Source organism: Tenrec ecaudatus, chromosome 3, assembly GCF_050624435.1.
Source record: "Tenrec ecaudatus isolate mTenEca1 chromosome 3, mTenEca1.hap1, whole genome shotgun sequence".
NCBI lineage: Eukaryota > Metazoa > Chordata > Mammalia > Afrosoricida > Tenrecidae > Tenrec > Tenrec ecaudatus.
The window spans coordinates 165,484,988-165,501,131 of record NC_134532.1 but is presented as its reverse complement, the minus strand read 5'-3'; the positions used below and the strand labels follow the sequence as shown (position 1 = coordinate 165,501,131).

Sequence of the window (16,144 nt, the reverse complement as noted above, 5' to 3'; positions counted from 1 at the left end):
TTTTAAGATTATCACAGGACAGTCATTTCCAGGGAACACCAAGCTTCAGTGACTTCAAAAAGTCTAGATGGATATCATGATCATTTGAAATTCTGACCTGCATATTTCCCTTTGGATCAAGATCATTCTGTAGAATGTGTTAATCAAGTAGCCTATAAGCATAGCTGTGTGCCACACAAAGGAAGTAATTAATCACACGTTTCACGTATTTTCCATATTCTTGACTCTCTTACTCCTGCTGTTGCCACAGGTGAAAGAGCCCGGTTGTTAGGCTGTGGACGGCTGTTTGGGAGCATTTAGATGCGACACCATTCAATAAAGCAGATGGCAGGCCAGAAGCCCTAAACATGACATTAGGTCAACTGACTAGAATGTCCCATAAATCAAAGAGCCTAAACCTCTGAACCAAAAAGAAACAGGAAAGTGTAAAACCAAAGTTTCTAGTGTTTATCAGGAACCTAAAATAAGGGGAAAGGGAGGATTGAATATACAGCACTGAGGTTTTGGTTTATGACAAAGGAAAGATTACATTGATTAAGGAAAGGGTTGCTCACTTGATTAATGTAATCACAGTCAGTAAGATGGGCATTTGTGAAAAGCTGAGTTGTCAAAATTGTGTGATAAATATATTTACATCAATAACAACAGCAACAAAAACAGCTGCTGAGATTGCATGTACAAATAAAATAGTTTTTGAGGGAACTGCTTTCTCAGAAGGAAATGGAAATTCAACAGTAAATTTTGGTAGACATTGGTTATAGAAAAATAAACAGTCTTATAATTTTATACCACCAAGTTGAATTTCCTCTGAAAAAAAATCCAGTGCATTTGAAAGAAAATATTGCACACTGTAAGGCAATAGGGGTTCACCAAAAGTTGGATAGATCCCAGGAATGCCAGTTCACTTTTTGAACATATTTCCAGAGGGTTGGAAATACCCAACTCCAATCAAGGTAAACAAGGACACAGCAGGATACAAATGTAGATAGAAACACTCGTAGTTCACACAGGCATCTCAGGGAATAGAAGTGCCAGCCAGAATTGAGTGAAGTCTGCACTGAGTTTAGAAGAATTGAATAAAAACCAGTGGTTTTCTTCAGTTTGGCTTGGTATTCCAGCTGCAGGAGTGGCATTATAGCGAAGTGGGGATGGCACAGTATCACATTGAACATGAAGTCAGGAGATCATTGTTGGAGAGCAGTGATTTCCTGCTTATAAGGATGAAACATTTGCAAAGGATGTGGGTGATTGTTGCACAACCTGACTGATGTAACTGGTGTCATTGAACTGCATCCCTAGAAGATTCTAAATTTGAAAATGCTGTGGTTTTTGTGTTTAGAGAACAATAGAAAAAATATATTTTTTAAGTTAAAAGAAAGAACATTTTCTTAAAGATTTTTTTCTAGGTTTCCATGCCTTTTTATGTCAAGCAGATCTAAATCTGCATCCTGACTCTCCCCCTAGAAGCAGAACACCTTTCTCTTGAGATTGACAGCATTGCTCACTGTAGAGTTGTTGCACAATTGAAGCAAACTCATACACACACACACACTCACACTCACTCACACACTCACACACACACTCACATACACACATTCGCACGCGCACACACCCTCACACACACACACACACAAACACACTCATACACACACCACATGTGTGCACACAACCATAGCTGACCGAAACGGAATCTTAATAAATAAGACTGACTTTCCTCCTGCTGGACAAATGAATGATTTTCTTCATTCTCTTTTTTATATAATCATTTTACTAGGGGCTCATACAACACTTTTTACAATCCATACATACTTCATTGGTGTACAGCACATTCGTACGTATGTTGCCATCATCACTCTAAAAACACCTGCTTTCTACTTGAGCCCTTGGTAGCAACTCCTCATGTTGCCCCTCCCTCCCAGATCCTCCCCTCCCCCTTGAAAATTTATAAATAATAATTATTTTATTGTATCTTACACCATCCGATGTCTCCCTCACCCAGTTCTCTGCTGTCTGTCCTCCAGGGAGGCAGTCATATATAGACCTTGTCATCTGTTCCCCCTTTTTCACTCACCCCCCCTCTACCCACCCGATAACGCCACTCTTACCACTGATCCTGAGGGGTTCATCTCTCCTGGATTCCCCGTATTCCCAGTTCCTATCTGTATCAGTGTACATCCTCTGGTCCAGGCGGATATATAAGGTAGAATTGGGATCATGATAGTGGGGGGGGGGAGGAAACATTTAAGAACTAGAGGAAAATTGTATGTTTCGTCATTGCTACACTACACTCCGACTGGCTCATCAGTTCCCCACAGCCCTTCTGCAAGGGGATGTCCAATTTCCCCCAAATGGGCCCTGGGTCCCCACTCTGCACTCTCCATCGTTCGCAATGCTATGTTTTTTTTTTGGGGGGGGGTTTGGTCTTTGATGCCTGATACCTGATCCCTTTGATGCCTTGTCATCTCACAGGTTGGTGTGCATTTTCCATGTTTGTTGTTTCTCAGTTAGATCCCCCTCGTTTATCTTCCAGCCTATGGGACCCCAGATTCTATAAATTTTGACAACTGGGCACCATCAGCTTTCTTCACCGCATTTGCCTATGCACCCACTTTGTCTTCAATGTTTGTGTCTGAGTAGGCTGGTATGTTTCTTCTGTGTGGGCTTTGTTGTTTCTTAGCTAGATGACCACCTGATTGTCTTCAAGCCTTTAAGACCTCAGATGCTGTATCATTTGATAGCTGGGCACCATCAGCTATCTTCACAACTTTTGCTTATGCATCCACTTTGTCCTTAGCGATCGAGTCGGGACAGGCCAGTGTGTTTCTTCCATGTGCGTTTTGTCATCTCTCAGCTAGATGGCTGCTTGTTTATCTTCAGGTCTTTAAGACTTCAGGTGCTATATATTTTGGTAGCTGGGCACTACCAGCTTTCTTCACCACATTTTCTTATGTACCAATTGTCTTCAGCGACTTCAGGTGCTATATCTTTTGGTAGGCGGGCATCATCAGCTTTCTTCACCACATTTGTTTGTGCAATTTATTTGGCTACTGCCCAACACAAGAAAAAAAATACTCTGCACCTATCCAAGCAATTGTTCTAATAGATGAAATGTCTTGCAAAATTTGTCCTCAATTATTTTTAGAAGGAAATCACCTGAGGTTTAATTCCCATGTAGATCTTACAGATGTATCTTGACCTTCCATTCTCATCCATAACTTTCTGCAAACTAGAATCTATCTCTCTCTCTCTCTCTCTCTCTCTCTCTCTCTCTCTCTCTCTCTATCTCTCTCTCTCACACACACACACACACACAGCCTTTCTTCGACTTTGGATTATACAGTTTATATTCCTTAGGCCAGAGATGTTGTTGGTCTTCTTCTATGTGACAACTGGTTACCAAACAGAGTTTTGGAGAAATGACTATTGGAGATCAAAAGGATAAACTTGACTTGAACAGTTAAAACTATGTTACTTGATCACTTCTCTGATACACTTCGATACTGATCTGGTTTTCAATATATTTTGACTTTTTTCCATATTTGGGTTTATCTCTGATGCATTTTTTCATTTGGGTAACCTTGGGTGTTTGTGTGTTTTTTCTTCTTTTTTTTGGTATATAAAACCCAGGATTGATGAACACATAGAAACAACAAGTAGAATAAGAGTTCCTGGGGGACATAGTGAGGGATGTGGGTGCATAATATGGAGCTGATTTCAAAAAGTTCAAGAAGAAAGACAATATGTTGAAACTGGGGTAGCAATGCTACAATACTGTGAATACAATGGTGTGATTGAACTATGGAACAATATGATATCTGTATTAGCTCCCAATAAAATCATTTTGACCAAAAAATTTAAAATAAGAGAACATTATATTTAAATGTTCAGTGTTATAAATCAAGACCCATTATGCTAATTAAAAATATTAGAGCCTCTCTTCCAGATATTGTACTATGACTCGAATGGGGGCACTAGTGTTTTAGTTTGTGATCTCATGAGATTCATTGATGTTAATAAACTATCACTTACACTTGAGTTCAATTACTCATACTTGATCTGATTTTCCAAAGCCCGATTGTTTATAAGGTAACAAAACATTGGAGTTTGGCATTAAAAGACAGAGGGCCAGCTTTGGGAAGTGATGATCAGACCAAGGAGGTGACGTTCTACCCTCTGAAGTCTAACTAGTCTTCTTGTGCTATGTTACTACCTCTCTTGAATCACACTGTAGAACGATACTTAGATTTTAAGAATAGACAGTTTTAAAAATAAAGCAACTTTATAATGTGTCATAAAACTATAGATGTAACATAGACATGCACAAGATAGCAAACTCATCATGCAGGGCAGTTAGGCGGATTAAACAGCAGGTCCGTGCTTCTCCTCAGGGCAGAAAATGGCATGGAACTGCAAGGAGGCATTAATGGAAAAGGTTTGCAGCGGGAAAATTGCTTAACCACCTGCCAGTTCAGCATAACAGCAGGTGCACGTGTTAAATGTCCACAAAGTCAAAAATATTTTAAAGCTTCTGCTGATTATCAGGTCACTTTTCACCCTTTGAATGTTAAGTAACACAGTGCTGTAGTGCATGGTAAATTTTAATTCTTTGTTTTGAGAACAAATGATCATTGGATTTCTTTATTTGACATACACATTGTTAAACATTCTAAATTAATCCCACAGACAAATGTATCTTTTACAACAATTTTCCAAATTAAACCTTTTCCATTATTATAGCATTTTAATAATATTGGGAATCCATTGGTTACTTCTATTCTTTCAGCTAACAATTATATTTTTCCGATTACAAAATACCTGTACCTAGAATCTTTCAGCGGAGTATCTGTGTGGTTGACCTACGGGGTCATGCAACATCAACGTTCAATGCAAAACTAAGTTTTCAGCAGATTTTCTAAGATTCTCCTGGTGATTCTGGAGGGGTATTGAGACATTAAAAAAAAAAAGCTTGATCAAGGAGTATAGCAAATCACTTTCTTCCAAACTCAAATAATGAGACACAAAAGAGCTTACTTTTCTCTGACACATTCCCTGAGTTTGGGTTCAATTGAAGAAGTTGAATAGGTATGGACTACACTGCAGAAAGTGGTCAGGTCGATGGACTACACTGCAGAAAGTGGTTAGGTTGATGGACTACACTGCAGAAAGTGGTCAGGTTGATGGACTACACTGCAGAAAGTGGTTAGGTTATGGACTACACTGCAGAAAGTGGTCAGGTTGATGGACTACACTGCAGAAAGTGGTCAGGTTGATGGACTACACTGCAGAAAGTGGTCAGGTTGATGGACTACACTGCAGAAAGTGGTCAGGTTGATGGACTACACTGCAGAAAGTGGTTAGGTTTATGGACTACACTGCAGAAAGTGGTCAGGTTTATGGACTACACTGCAGAAAGTGGTCAGGTTTATGGACTACACTGCAAAAAGTGGTAGAGGCCATACTAGCACAGCATTGATGACATCACCCTAAAGGGCTTTTAAATTTGATGCATTTGCTAGCTACCAGACTTTGAATTCATCCTTGAATTTGATTAAACCTTACATTTTTCACTTATGAAAATAAATCCATTTGAGTCATAGAGTTACTTTATGGATTAAGTGATAAGAGACATGGAATATACAAAACACTAGAAGCCTGTTAGCACTCTTTCTGCTTGGTACTCTTCACCTGTAAGTTGACCATCATGGCGATGACAGTGTTATTGCTATACGTAACTCACAGTTATTATATAGGGAAAAAATTGAAACAGAAAAATACATAAGCATTACATTTTGATTTAAATGCTAACTATTAAAATATGTTAAAATAGAAAATTTCAACTTAAAGCTATGAGTCCCACAGCCATGGAGTTGATATCCATCTCGTAGCAACTCTATGTCAGGTTTCCAGGACTAAATATTAACGAGAGCAGAGAAGCCTCCTCTTTCTCTAATGAGGATAGCTGGTGGGTTTGAACTGATCACCTTGAGATTAGCAGTGCACCTGAAAGCACCACTAGGGTTACTTATTAGGAAGGCAAAAATAACTTACTTCTTTCAAGGTACAGAGTGTAGGATGATTCAGGTGTATGATTTTTTTTTCTTAAATGTCAGCGTCTGATATTCTTGAAAAGGGTCTGACAAACTATAGCCCCCAGCTAACCCTGTCCTGTTTCTGTGGTTTTGTTGTTGTTGATCAGTTTCATTGGAGCACAGAAAAGTCCAGGCATTGATTTATTGTATGTGGTATTTTTCATGCACTAACAGCAGTGTTTTATAACTTTAACAAAAACCTGATGGCCCTCAAAGTCACAGATGTTTACTTTCTGAACCTCTGCAGAACGTTTCTGAGTTCTGCTTAGAAAAGTGCAGCTGTTTGACTGTGATAATAGGTTAGACTGTCATGATATCCATGTGAGCGGTGCAACGACGTAATGTTGATGCTAAAAAGTACCCCATAAATATTCATGTGAAAGGAAGAATGAAAAAATTAATAAAGCAAATGTACTAAAATAGTCATTAAAGTAGCTAAAAGACTATAAAACAAAAGCATACTATGACTTACTCATATCACTGTATGCATAGATACATGCAAGAGAAATGATTATAGTCATCTTATATTAATGTATTTCTAATATTAAAACAAAAATGACTAGTAAAATAAAATGAACATTTAAAAAGTTAAATTTAACTTATATTAGAACCTTTAGGAAAAGAAAACAAATTTGATCTATTTAGGCTGCTTGGCATAGTCACGTTCTCACAGACAAAACATATTTACATCTTATCACATGGGTGAAACACTTAATAATTTTTTTGATTTCACCTTTTGAACTTTAAGGAGAAAATGCCTTGCATACTTTTTTCTCTATAAATGTTATGTCTTGCATATACTACATTTGGTAGATTGAAATTGTTGGTGGTGGCCCAAAGGACCTTTTAATTTCCCTCTCTGTGGGATCAATCCACCATCCCTCCACAGCCTGTTTTATACATTAGGGGAGTCTATAAAGCCAGTAAAGAATTCAATACCAGTGGCGGCTGACGTGCTGGATAATTTAGAGATGCAGCCACCTGGCAGCTGATTCTTCAGTGGCTCCACTTCTCCTGACAGAGGTAAAAGAAAATGCTGAAGTTGTCAGTCTGCTTCTATTTTTTATGAGCAGATTTTGTGGTTTTGGAGCTATGGGATGGAAGTGTATTGCAGGAATGAACCTCATGTGCCAATCTGCAGAGCCATCCGCGCTCTCCCTTGTAATGGGAATAACACTTGTGGAGCATTTTTCACCTGAGGATGGCAAAATGCCTCATTAAAATGGATTTATTAAGCCTCACAGGCCCTGTGTAGAAGAGGGATGGTCAGCTGCTATTTCATCAAGATTGGAAGCCTGAGCAAAAAGAAGTCCAAGTGACTAGATTATAGAACCGGAAACTGACAAAGTTGATATGTTTTCCGTCCCAGTTTCATAATGAAGTCAGCTCAGCCATGAGGAATCCTAGTGTTTGAGATCACTTTGATGTCGGAGGAAAGGGGAAATGCTGGAGGCACATTTCTCAATCGGAGCACTCCCGACTCTGGGACAGACCATGCTTCCCGAGGAGAAGCTATAGGAGGAGTCCACCAGCAGTGCAAATGGGATGCTTGACCTCTGACGCAAAACTTCAAGGGGTTAGTGCATGCAGAGGTGCCTTGGGGGAAAAATTCTGGAGATTTTGGCAAAAACAAGTCACTGAAAATTCTATAAAACTTTGATAGTTGGGGTTTTTTTTTTCAACTTGGCTTTACCAGGTTTCTCAGCTGAGACCTGGTAAACCACCATGATGTGAACTAACAACATAATCAACTCCATGATGAGATCTGCTGGGAAAGCAAAGCAGTTGTAAGAATATCCGGGAGGAGAGCAACCTATTTACTCCGGTCAAAGCCCTGAGTAAATTGAAAGAAGAAAATGAAGACATTGAAAGAAGTTCCCTCAGGGGCTGTGGCCTGCTCCCATTGAAACAGACTCTGGGAAGGTTTGCCTGGCATGCGCCTGTTTCACCTGACTCTCTGCTTGCTAGTCTGGGTCTTGGATCTAGCCCACTGATTCAGACTTTGAACTTGCCTGATGCCTCAGGAGCTATCAGTGGCTTGCCATATTGATTGCTGATCTTGGACTCATTTTCTGAGCTCCCACAAAACTCTTCATCTTCCGGCTTCAGGTTTCAATGTCCAGTTTCCTTGTTTAGCAGCCCTGCAGCTATGAGAGTCAGAAACATACCCTCTGCTTTGACAATTGACTCATGGACTTGAACTGGACTGGTCTTTCCAGCTTCTACAATGCTAGGAACCACATTCTTCATATAAATTGTGACACACACGCGCGTGCATGTATGTATGTATTTATCTGTTAATCAATCGATCTTTCTATAGTGTTTTTACATCTCAAGAGAATACATTTCTACTTTGAAACACAAAGGTTACAATTGGTTGGAATTGACTCATTGGCAACTGATGGTGGTATTGGTATATCATAAACTTGTAACGTATAGGGTGTTTGGTAGCACCCCTGACCTTTGCTCACTGTGTGACTATCGAAAATGTCATAGCTGTGTGCCGTCTGATGGATGGCAATGCTATAAGGGAGAACAGAACAGTTTCTAAGGATTTTCTAAGCTGTAATCTTTACTACAATCGCATCTGGGCTTTTCTCTTGATGTGTGACTACTGGGTTTAAACCGCAGACCATGCAGTCAAAAAGTCAGGCATTAAACCACTCGGCTACCAAGACTCCTTTAACACGTCCCCAGATATAGAAAATGCCCCCGAGGGACAGTATGGCACTCCTAGTTTCCCTGAGAACCACTCTGCTTGTTAGGATCCAGGGAGTCGATGCCGATGCTTCGTGACCAGGTGCCTCTCTCCTCATCGTGCAGAGAAGAGCTTTGGCACATCTTGATTCTAGAAGTAGCACACAACAGATAGTACAGGATGCAGATATAGAATGTCCGTAAGTGAGATGTCCATAAGATACAGGTGATACATTGGTTGACATGCATACTGCTATCCAAAATAGGAACATGGGAGAAGGATGTTGCCGTTTGATCCTGTAAAGAATTACACAGCTATTTTTTTTTTCCTTTTTGAAAACTCATTTAAGCTATTGCCAACATTTTAGAAAGTGGGGCCCTACTGGGGCCCCAGTCCAGCATCACAGGTGATGACAAGGTCCCTACCCCACAGAGCCATGCACTCCGGTGCCCACCCCTGACCCCGTCCCACCCATACACACTTTCAGGTATTCTTTCACCTGCTAGAACCCATGGGGGAATGGCCACTGAACAGCCCCTGGGTTGTGGAAGAGTGTCAGCAGGGGGCGCCTAAAGATCCCACATCTGCCAAGGCCCTCAGAACTCCCCCCACCCTGGGGAGACAGGGACGGAGGACAGACTGTCAATCTGCCTTGTTTGGAGCGGAGCCCGCCTGCTGCCCTTGGACTCAGACGAGCATCTCCAGGCGCCACGCGTCCTCCATGACCTGCTCGGCCAGTGTCAGGGACGGGATGGTGGTGTCCTTGGGCGTCTGCTGCTGGCTGGGGAAGCTCTAGGAGTTGCTGAGGCCCAGGACCCACCCTCGCTTCTTGGCGTAGTCCTTCATCTTCTTGGGCATGTTGAAGAGCACTCGGGTGGCCTGGCTGAGGATGATCTTCTCATAAACCTTCTCTCTGCAGCCGGAGGTCTCATCCCGGATTGCGTCCACCAGGATGTCAGTAAAGAAGGCGTGGTTGACAGCAGGGATGCCGCCCTTAGCCAGGAAGACCTTGTTGTAACTGCCTTCCATCAGGTCCTGTTCCAGGGACACAGGGTTCTTGATGTAGAGATTGGTTGGAACTCTACCACCCGGTTCTGGGACAGCAGGATGACGAGGTTGAGGCCCAGGAGCTGGTGCGTGTAGGCGGACTAGGGGAGCAGCCCCTTGTAATCACAGTAATAGCCCTTGAGCTGAATCATGTAGCGCTCGGAGGAAGGGATGTCCTTGCGCAGGATGTGCCACCAGGCTCCAATCTCCAGGATTTCATGGGCCAGAATGACAGGGAGGGTGGAGGGAAGGTGGGGTAGAAAGGAGGAACCGATCACAAGGATCTACATATAACCCCCTCTCTGGGGGACAGACAACAGAAAAGTGGGTGAAGGAAGACATTGGACAGTGTAAGATATGACAAAATAATAATCCTTATAAATTATCAAAGGTCCATGAGGGAGGGGGGAACAGGAAGGGAGAGAGGGGAAAAATGAGGAGCTGATGATACCAAGGGCTCAAGTAGAACGCAAATGTTTTGAGAATGATGATGGCAACAAATGTACAAATTACTTGACACAATGGATGGATGGATGGCTTGTGAAAAGAGTTGTAGGAGTCCCCAATAAAATGATTAAAAATATATATACCAATAGCCCAACCAGATAAAATAAACTGTGGGAAAAGTCAACCAAAAAAGGAAAAGAAAGAGAAAGAAAGGATTCCACAGCTCTGGAACCCCCTGCGGATAGTTCTACTCTACAGGGGACTCCACTTTAACGCAAGTTCCACTTGGCAGCAGTAGGTTTTATAGGTAAAATGCAAACACAAGATTGATTTAAGTAAACACAAAAATAAGATAGAAAGATTCAGGGCTCTTTAAGGTTTCTGCAGCAAGTAGTATTAAAACCACTGGGGCAGGTCAAGGTTATTTCATTTGAGTGATCCATTAATTAAATGAAAGAAAAAAAGAGGCTGCCCAAAAAAAATACATGCAGTCTCAGCCCTCAGAGCTGAGTGGGATACACAAAGGCAAGAAGGCAAGACCAGCGCAGGAGGATGATCCCTTTTCCTGTCATCACTGAACTCGCACACATGATGACTTCCTGGGCTAAACAGAAATGATTTAGGAGTGCCTCAGGCAGTGGGTGGGGCTCAGGCTGCTAGGAAAGACAGCAGTAATAATTGAGGGGGCCAGAGAGAGAAGGGGGGTCACCAAGGGGAGTTTCACTCCCTTCATGTGTTACTGATTAGTTGCCAGATACTAATTTATTCCCTGAACCTTCATTAGAGCAATCCCTAAACTATAATTACTGGGAGAAGTAGTAATTTTTATGTATTTAAATAACATTTAAAAATTTAAATAGCAGCTCTAAAAGGCAGTACTCTCACTGATCTTGTCACCTAGAAACTCAATCTGAAAAAAGAGACCATTTCCCCTTTGGGGTTGACAAACCTTTTCCTTCTCTGTAGTTTATTTGTGAGTCTTCATTTAAAAGTACTAACTAAGAGTGTCCAAATTTTCCCCATAGTGAAGTTTGTTCACATTATCATATATGAAATATGATAATTTTGAAAATAAATTATTTACCAATCTGTCATCCATCAATACATCCATCTATCCTTCTATCCATCCATCCATAGGCATCCTTCCTTCCATTCATTTATTCAGTCCATCAATCAAACTGAAAACATTTTTGAACATTTATTGTTAGTAGGCATGCATCCAAATATGGTACATGCATAAATAAATAAATGAGAAACCTGCCCTCTAATAGAAGACATGCTCTTCAGAAACATGACTTAAAGCAATCTATTTTGAAAATAAAAATTCATGTCAATTGAAACTTCCATATGTATAGGACGCATTTGTAAATATTATGGCTCAGGGGAGGCTTAAGTCCTAAAACTAACATCCTCTTATGTCAACACTTTAAGGAGGTCTTATGCAGCAGATTTAGCAACCTCAACCTTTTCTCAATTATCGTGATATTTCATATTGGTCCAATTGAGAGGATTTTCGTTTTCTTTACATTGAGTCATAATCCATACTGAAGGCTACAATTCTTGATCTTTAAGGGCTTTAGCAAGCACTTCAAGTCCTCCTTACTTTCAGCGAGCAAAGTTGTGTCATCTGCACATTGAAAGTTGTTAATACACCTTCATCCAATCCTGATGCTCTATTATTCATATAATTGAGTTTCTTTAATTATCTATTCAACAAATAATTTCACAAGCCACCACATTACAACAAACTGACAGTCATGTGATTGCCAGGAAGTTCAGAAGGGTGAAAGAGAATCAGCAGAGAAGTGCGCTTTACGTTAGCAGTGGCAAATCATCACTGGGAAGTGAGCAGAGTTAAGTTTGTGGATATCCTTGTTGAACATGCTAAGACATGTAGGCTAAGGGATGGAGGCTTTGACTTTTTAACAGAGAACTTTAAAAATAACTAAAGCAACCTGTTCAGATTGATATTTTAGAAGGATCATTTTGAAGACAATGCAGAACATTTATTTAAGAGATTAGTGGCAGACAAAGAGAGACTGATTAGATGCTATTTCAGTAGTCCATGTGACAAATGGTAAAGACCAGAACTGAAGCAGTGACAATAAAATGAATAGAAGGAACGCCGTCTCTGTTAGGTAGTAAACGGATTTAATAGCTGATTTGATTGGATATAAAGCTTAGAAACGGAGATATCCTGTGCCAGTGTTCATGGATTGTGTCTTTAGTCAATGTGATCTTCCAAGGAAGAGTTTGGCAGTTGGTTCCATAAGCCATGGAAGTGCCCAGTACATTATAATCACCTAGAACTTTTTGAATCTTTATCCCTAGTTTGCTTCAATCCTACTTAAAATGTTTGGCATTCATCTTTTGCTTTGTTTCTAGTTGTAGTTTCAATTGTATCCTATGATTTTCTTAGAATTGACTTAAGACATTCCTTTTTTTCACCCCAGATCACCACTCTTTCCCCTTTGACACTTTGGATATAGAATGTCTCTCCTCTCCTTAGCTTTCACGACTAAAACAAACAGATGAAACCTGCTCTAGACAAAGAGAGTCATGAAAAATTTCTATATAGAAAAATAATGGATATGCAATAATTGATGAAAGCATATTCAGCTATTTAGTAGCAGTTGGAATTTTATCTGGAAGACAAGAATCAGCACAGTGCCAAAATGCAGCCTGCACATCCTCAAATTTTATATATAGCCCTTAAATAAAATTAAAATCATTAGATAGATGATAGATGGATTATTGAAATTTTTGTAAAATTATGGAGTAAAATTGGACTGGCAAATAGAAGGTTAGAGGTTCAAATTCGCCAGTTGGTCTGTTGGAGAAAGAAGAGACTCTGTTCCTATAAAGATTTACAGCCTAGGAAATCTTATATAGAGTAACCTGTTGAGTCAGAATCTACTCGATGGCAGTGAGTATGGGTTTTGGTAAAATAAGAGAAAATAAATGGTTGATATTTGGAAGCTTAGAATTTTCTTTTCTTTATTTTTTAAATCAAAGGGGGCAAGTTTAGTTTGTTTTTATGATGTAATCTTAGGGGTTCTTTCTCCTTTCTCCCATGTGTTGGTAGCTCCCAGAGCTGCACCACCAGTCAGAATGAGCTATTGAAACATCCATTGTCTTTTTATTGGTATGCTTCACAAGTTATTGATTTTGTGTATGTGTGCTTTTCATTTACATTTTCTTTCTTTTAGATCATTTTATTGGGCGCTGTTACAACTCATTATAATCCATACATCAGTTGTATCCGACATATTAGTACATATATTGCCATGTTCATTTCTAGACATTTACTTTCCACTGAGGCCTGGGGATCAGCTCCTCCTTTGTTTTTCCTTTTCCTGCCTCCCCCCCCCCCGCCACCCCCAACCCTCATGGGCCCTTGACAGATTATAGATTATTAATTTTTTTCAAATCTGACACTTACCACTGTCTCCCTTCCCTTCGGATTTTTGTTGTTCTTCCCCCTGGGTGGAGGTGTATGGTTATGTGCCTTTCATTGCGATCAGTGACTCCCTCCCTCTCCACATCTTCGTCGCTTCCCCCTATCCTTTGTGTATCTTTATTCCCAGTCCTGTTCCTGGGTTCCATGTGTTGTAAGTTTTATCTCTTGCCTATACCTATGTGTATGCCCCCGTGTAGTCCAGGGTGGGAAGCACACTGGGGTTGTGATGAGGAGGCTTCAAGGGATCAGAGGTATATAGCGAGATCCATTAGTGCTCTACTGCATCCTGATTGGTTCATCCCCTCCCTGTGACCCTTCTGTGGGGAGATGTTCCATTGTCCACAGTGGGCTTCTGGTGTCTGATCCAGCCCCCCTCCATTCTCACCAACACATTTTTTTGTTTGTTTACTGTTCGTTGTGAATATTCTGACGCTCATTGCCTGGCCTTGATGACACCTCACAATCACACTGGCTGTGTGCTTCTTCCATGTGGGCATGTTACTTCACTGTTGAATGGCTGCTTGTTTAACTTCAAGCCCTTAAGGCCCCAGACACTGTATCTTTTAATAGCCGGTTACCATCCTCTGTCTTCACCACGTCTGCTTATGCACCCATTTTGTCTTCAGCGATCATGGGGCGGGGGTGGAGGTGAGGTGAGCATCACAGAATGCCAATTTGTTAGAACAAAATGTTCTTGTATTGAGGGAAGGTATGAGCCGAGGCCCAAGGCCCATGTGCAGCTTCAATGTATCGCCTTATAAATATACATAAATAGGCCAATGCCACTATTGTTATGAATTTACACAAGTGCACGCATCTGTTAATCTCCCTATCCATTCCTTGGCTTCCTAGAATTTGCCTCTGTTTCCTTTTGCCTCCTCCTGCCCCACCATCACTTTCCCCCTTCCTACACTTCTTAGCGCTTCCTCCGCTAACTTGGTGTGTTGCTCTAATACTCGCCAGATCTCTACCCTCTCCTAGATGTTGGTTTTGATTCCCCTGTCCATGACGCTGTCCTCTCACCACACCCTTCTCCCCACCTCCTTCTTCCCCCTCTACCTTCTGAGGCCATTGGCCCCATTGCCTTCTCCCCGGACTTCCCTCCCATGACCAACCCATTGAATTAGGCAAACCAGCAATGTCCTAGTCCAAACAATATGAAAACATATGGTTGAAGAAAACAAAAGGAGAGAGAAAAAGATGAGAAAAAAGAAATGAAAAGACCCTACATAGGTCCAGGTCTGTTTGCTGACCCCCATGGTCCCTCGCCGCTAGTCCTGGGGGAGACCCAGGGGCTGCCCGTCCTAGCCCAAAGTCCATTCTTGGGGCTCCTCAGGGGCTCTGTGGCTCAGCTTTACTCCAATTGCTGATCTGTTATGCTTCATTCCCACACTGTCTCCCCGCTGTGTGTCCCCATTATTGTCCCCTGTCACCATATGCTCCAGTTAGGGGACAACATGTTTTGAGCTGTTGGTAGTCCCACAGTATCCTCTGGGCTTGGAGTGCCTAAATGGTGTCTAGGTCGACTGCCCCTTTCTGTTTTGCCTTGTTGGTTTGCTTCCATGTGAGCATGGTAGGTTGATTCCTTGCCCCCACCAGAGGGTCTAGCGACATTCTCACGATACACTCTTTGAGGGGTAGGGTCAGGCTGGTTCTGGTTGGGGCCGGCCCTGTTGTCCAGTATTATCATGCATTCCTCCATGTGTTACATTGCCCTCTGGTTTGGTGCACCATGGTAGGGTCTGTATGCACGTTCCAATTCTGTGGAGACACGGACAATACTCTCCCCCTGGGTGGGTTAGTGCCGTGTTTCCCAATGCCATCATCTCAGTTTCTCCCCACCCCTACTCTCCCTCCTCCTTCCCCTTTCCCCTTCTCTATGTTGGATACACATGTGCCTCCCTGGGTTTGGTCTGACCTCCCCCAACTGCCTATGCTTCCACCTGTATATCGTGAGATAACTGTCTTTTCTTCTATTCCTGCTGTGCTGATTGTACTTACCCCAAAGAACTCAGGTTATACTTGTCCTTTTGAGATTGGCTGACCTCGCTTAACATAACTCATTCCAATACTTCCCATGACATGATGTGTTTCTTATGATTTTCTATACTTTTTAGTGCTGCGTGGTACTCCATTGTGTGTATGTGCCATTGTTTACTAATCCACATATCTATCAATGGAAATTTAGATTGTTTCCAACTTTTCAGGATTGTAAATTGCTCTGCAATAAACATTGGAGGGAAGATGACTGGTCGTGTTTTATTTCTTACCTCCTCTGGGTATATGCCAAGTAGGGACATGGCTGGGTCATAAGGGAAATCAATTTCCATTTTCTTTAAGTATTTCCAGATTGCTTTCCACAGTGGCTGTACACATCTACATGACCACCAGCAGTGGAGGAGG

At 41.5% G+C, this 16,144-nt stretch overlaps 1 pseudogene; it reads right to left on the bottom strand.

Annotated features, from left to right (window-relative positions):
* Positions 1–9,474: 9,474 nt before the first annotated feature.
* Positions 9,475–16,144, bottom strand: part of LOC142442442 (26S proteasome non-ATPase regulatory subunit 8-like) — a 135,668-nt pseudogene continuing 128,998 nt past the window's right edge.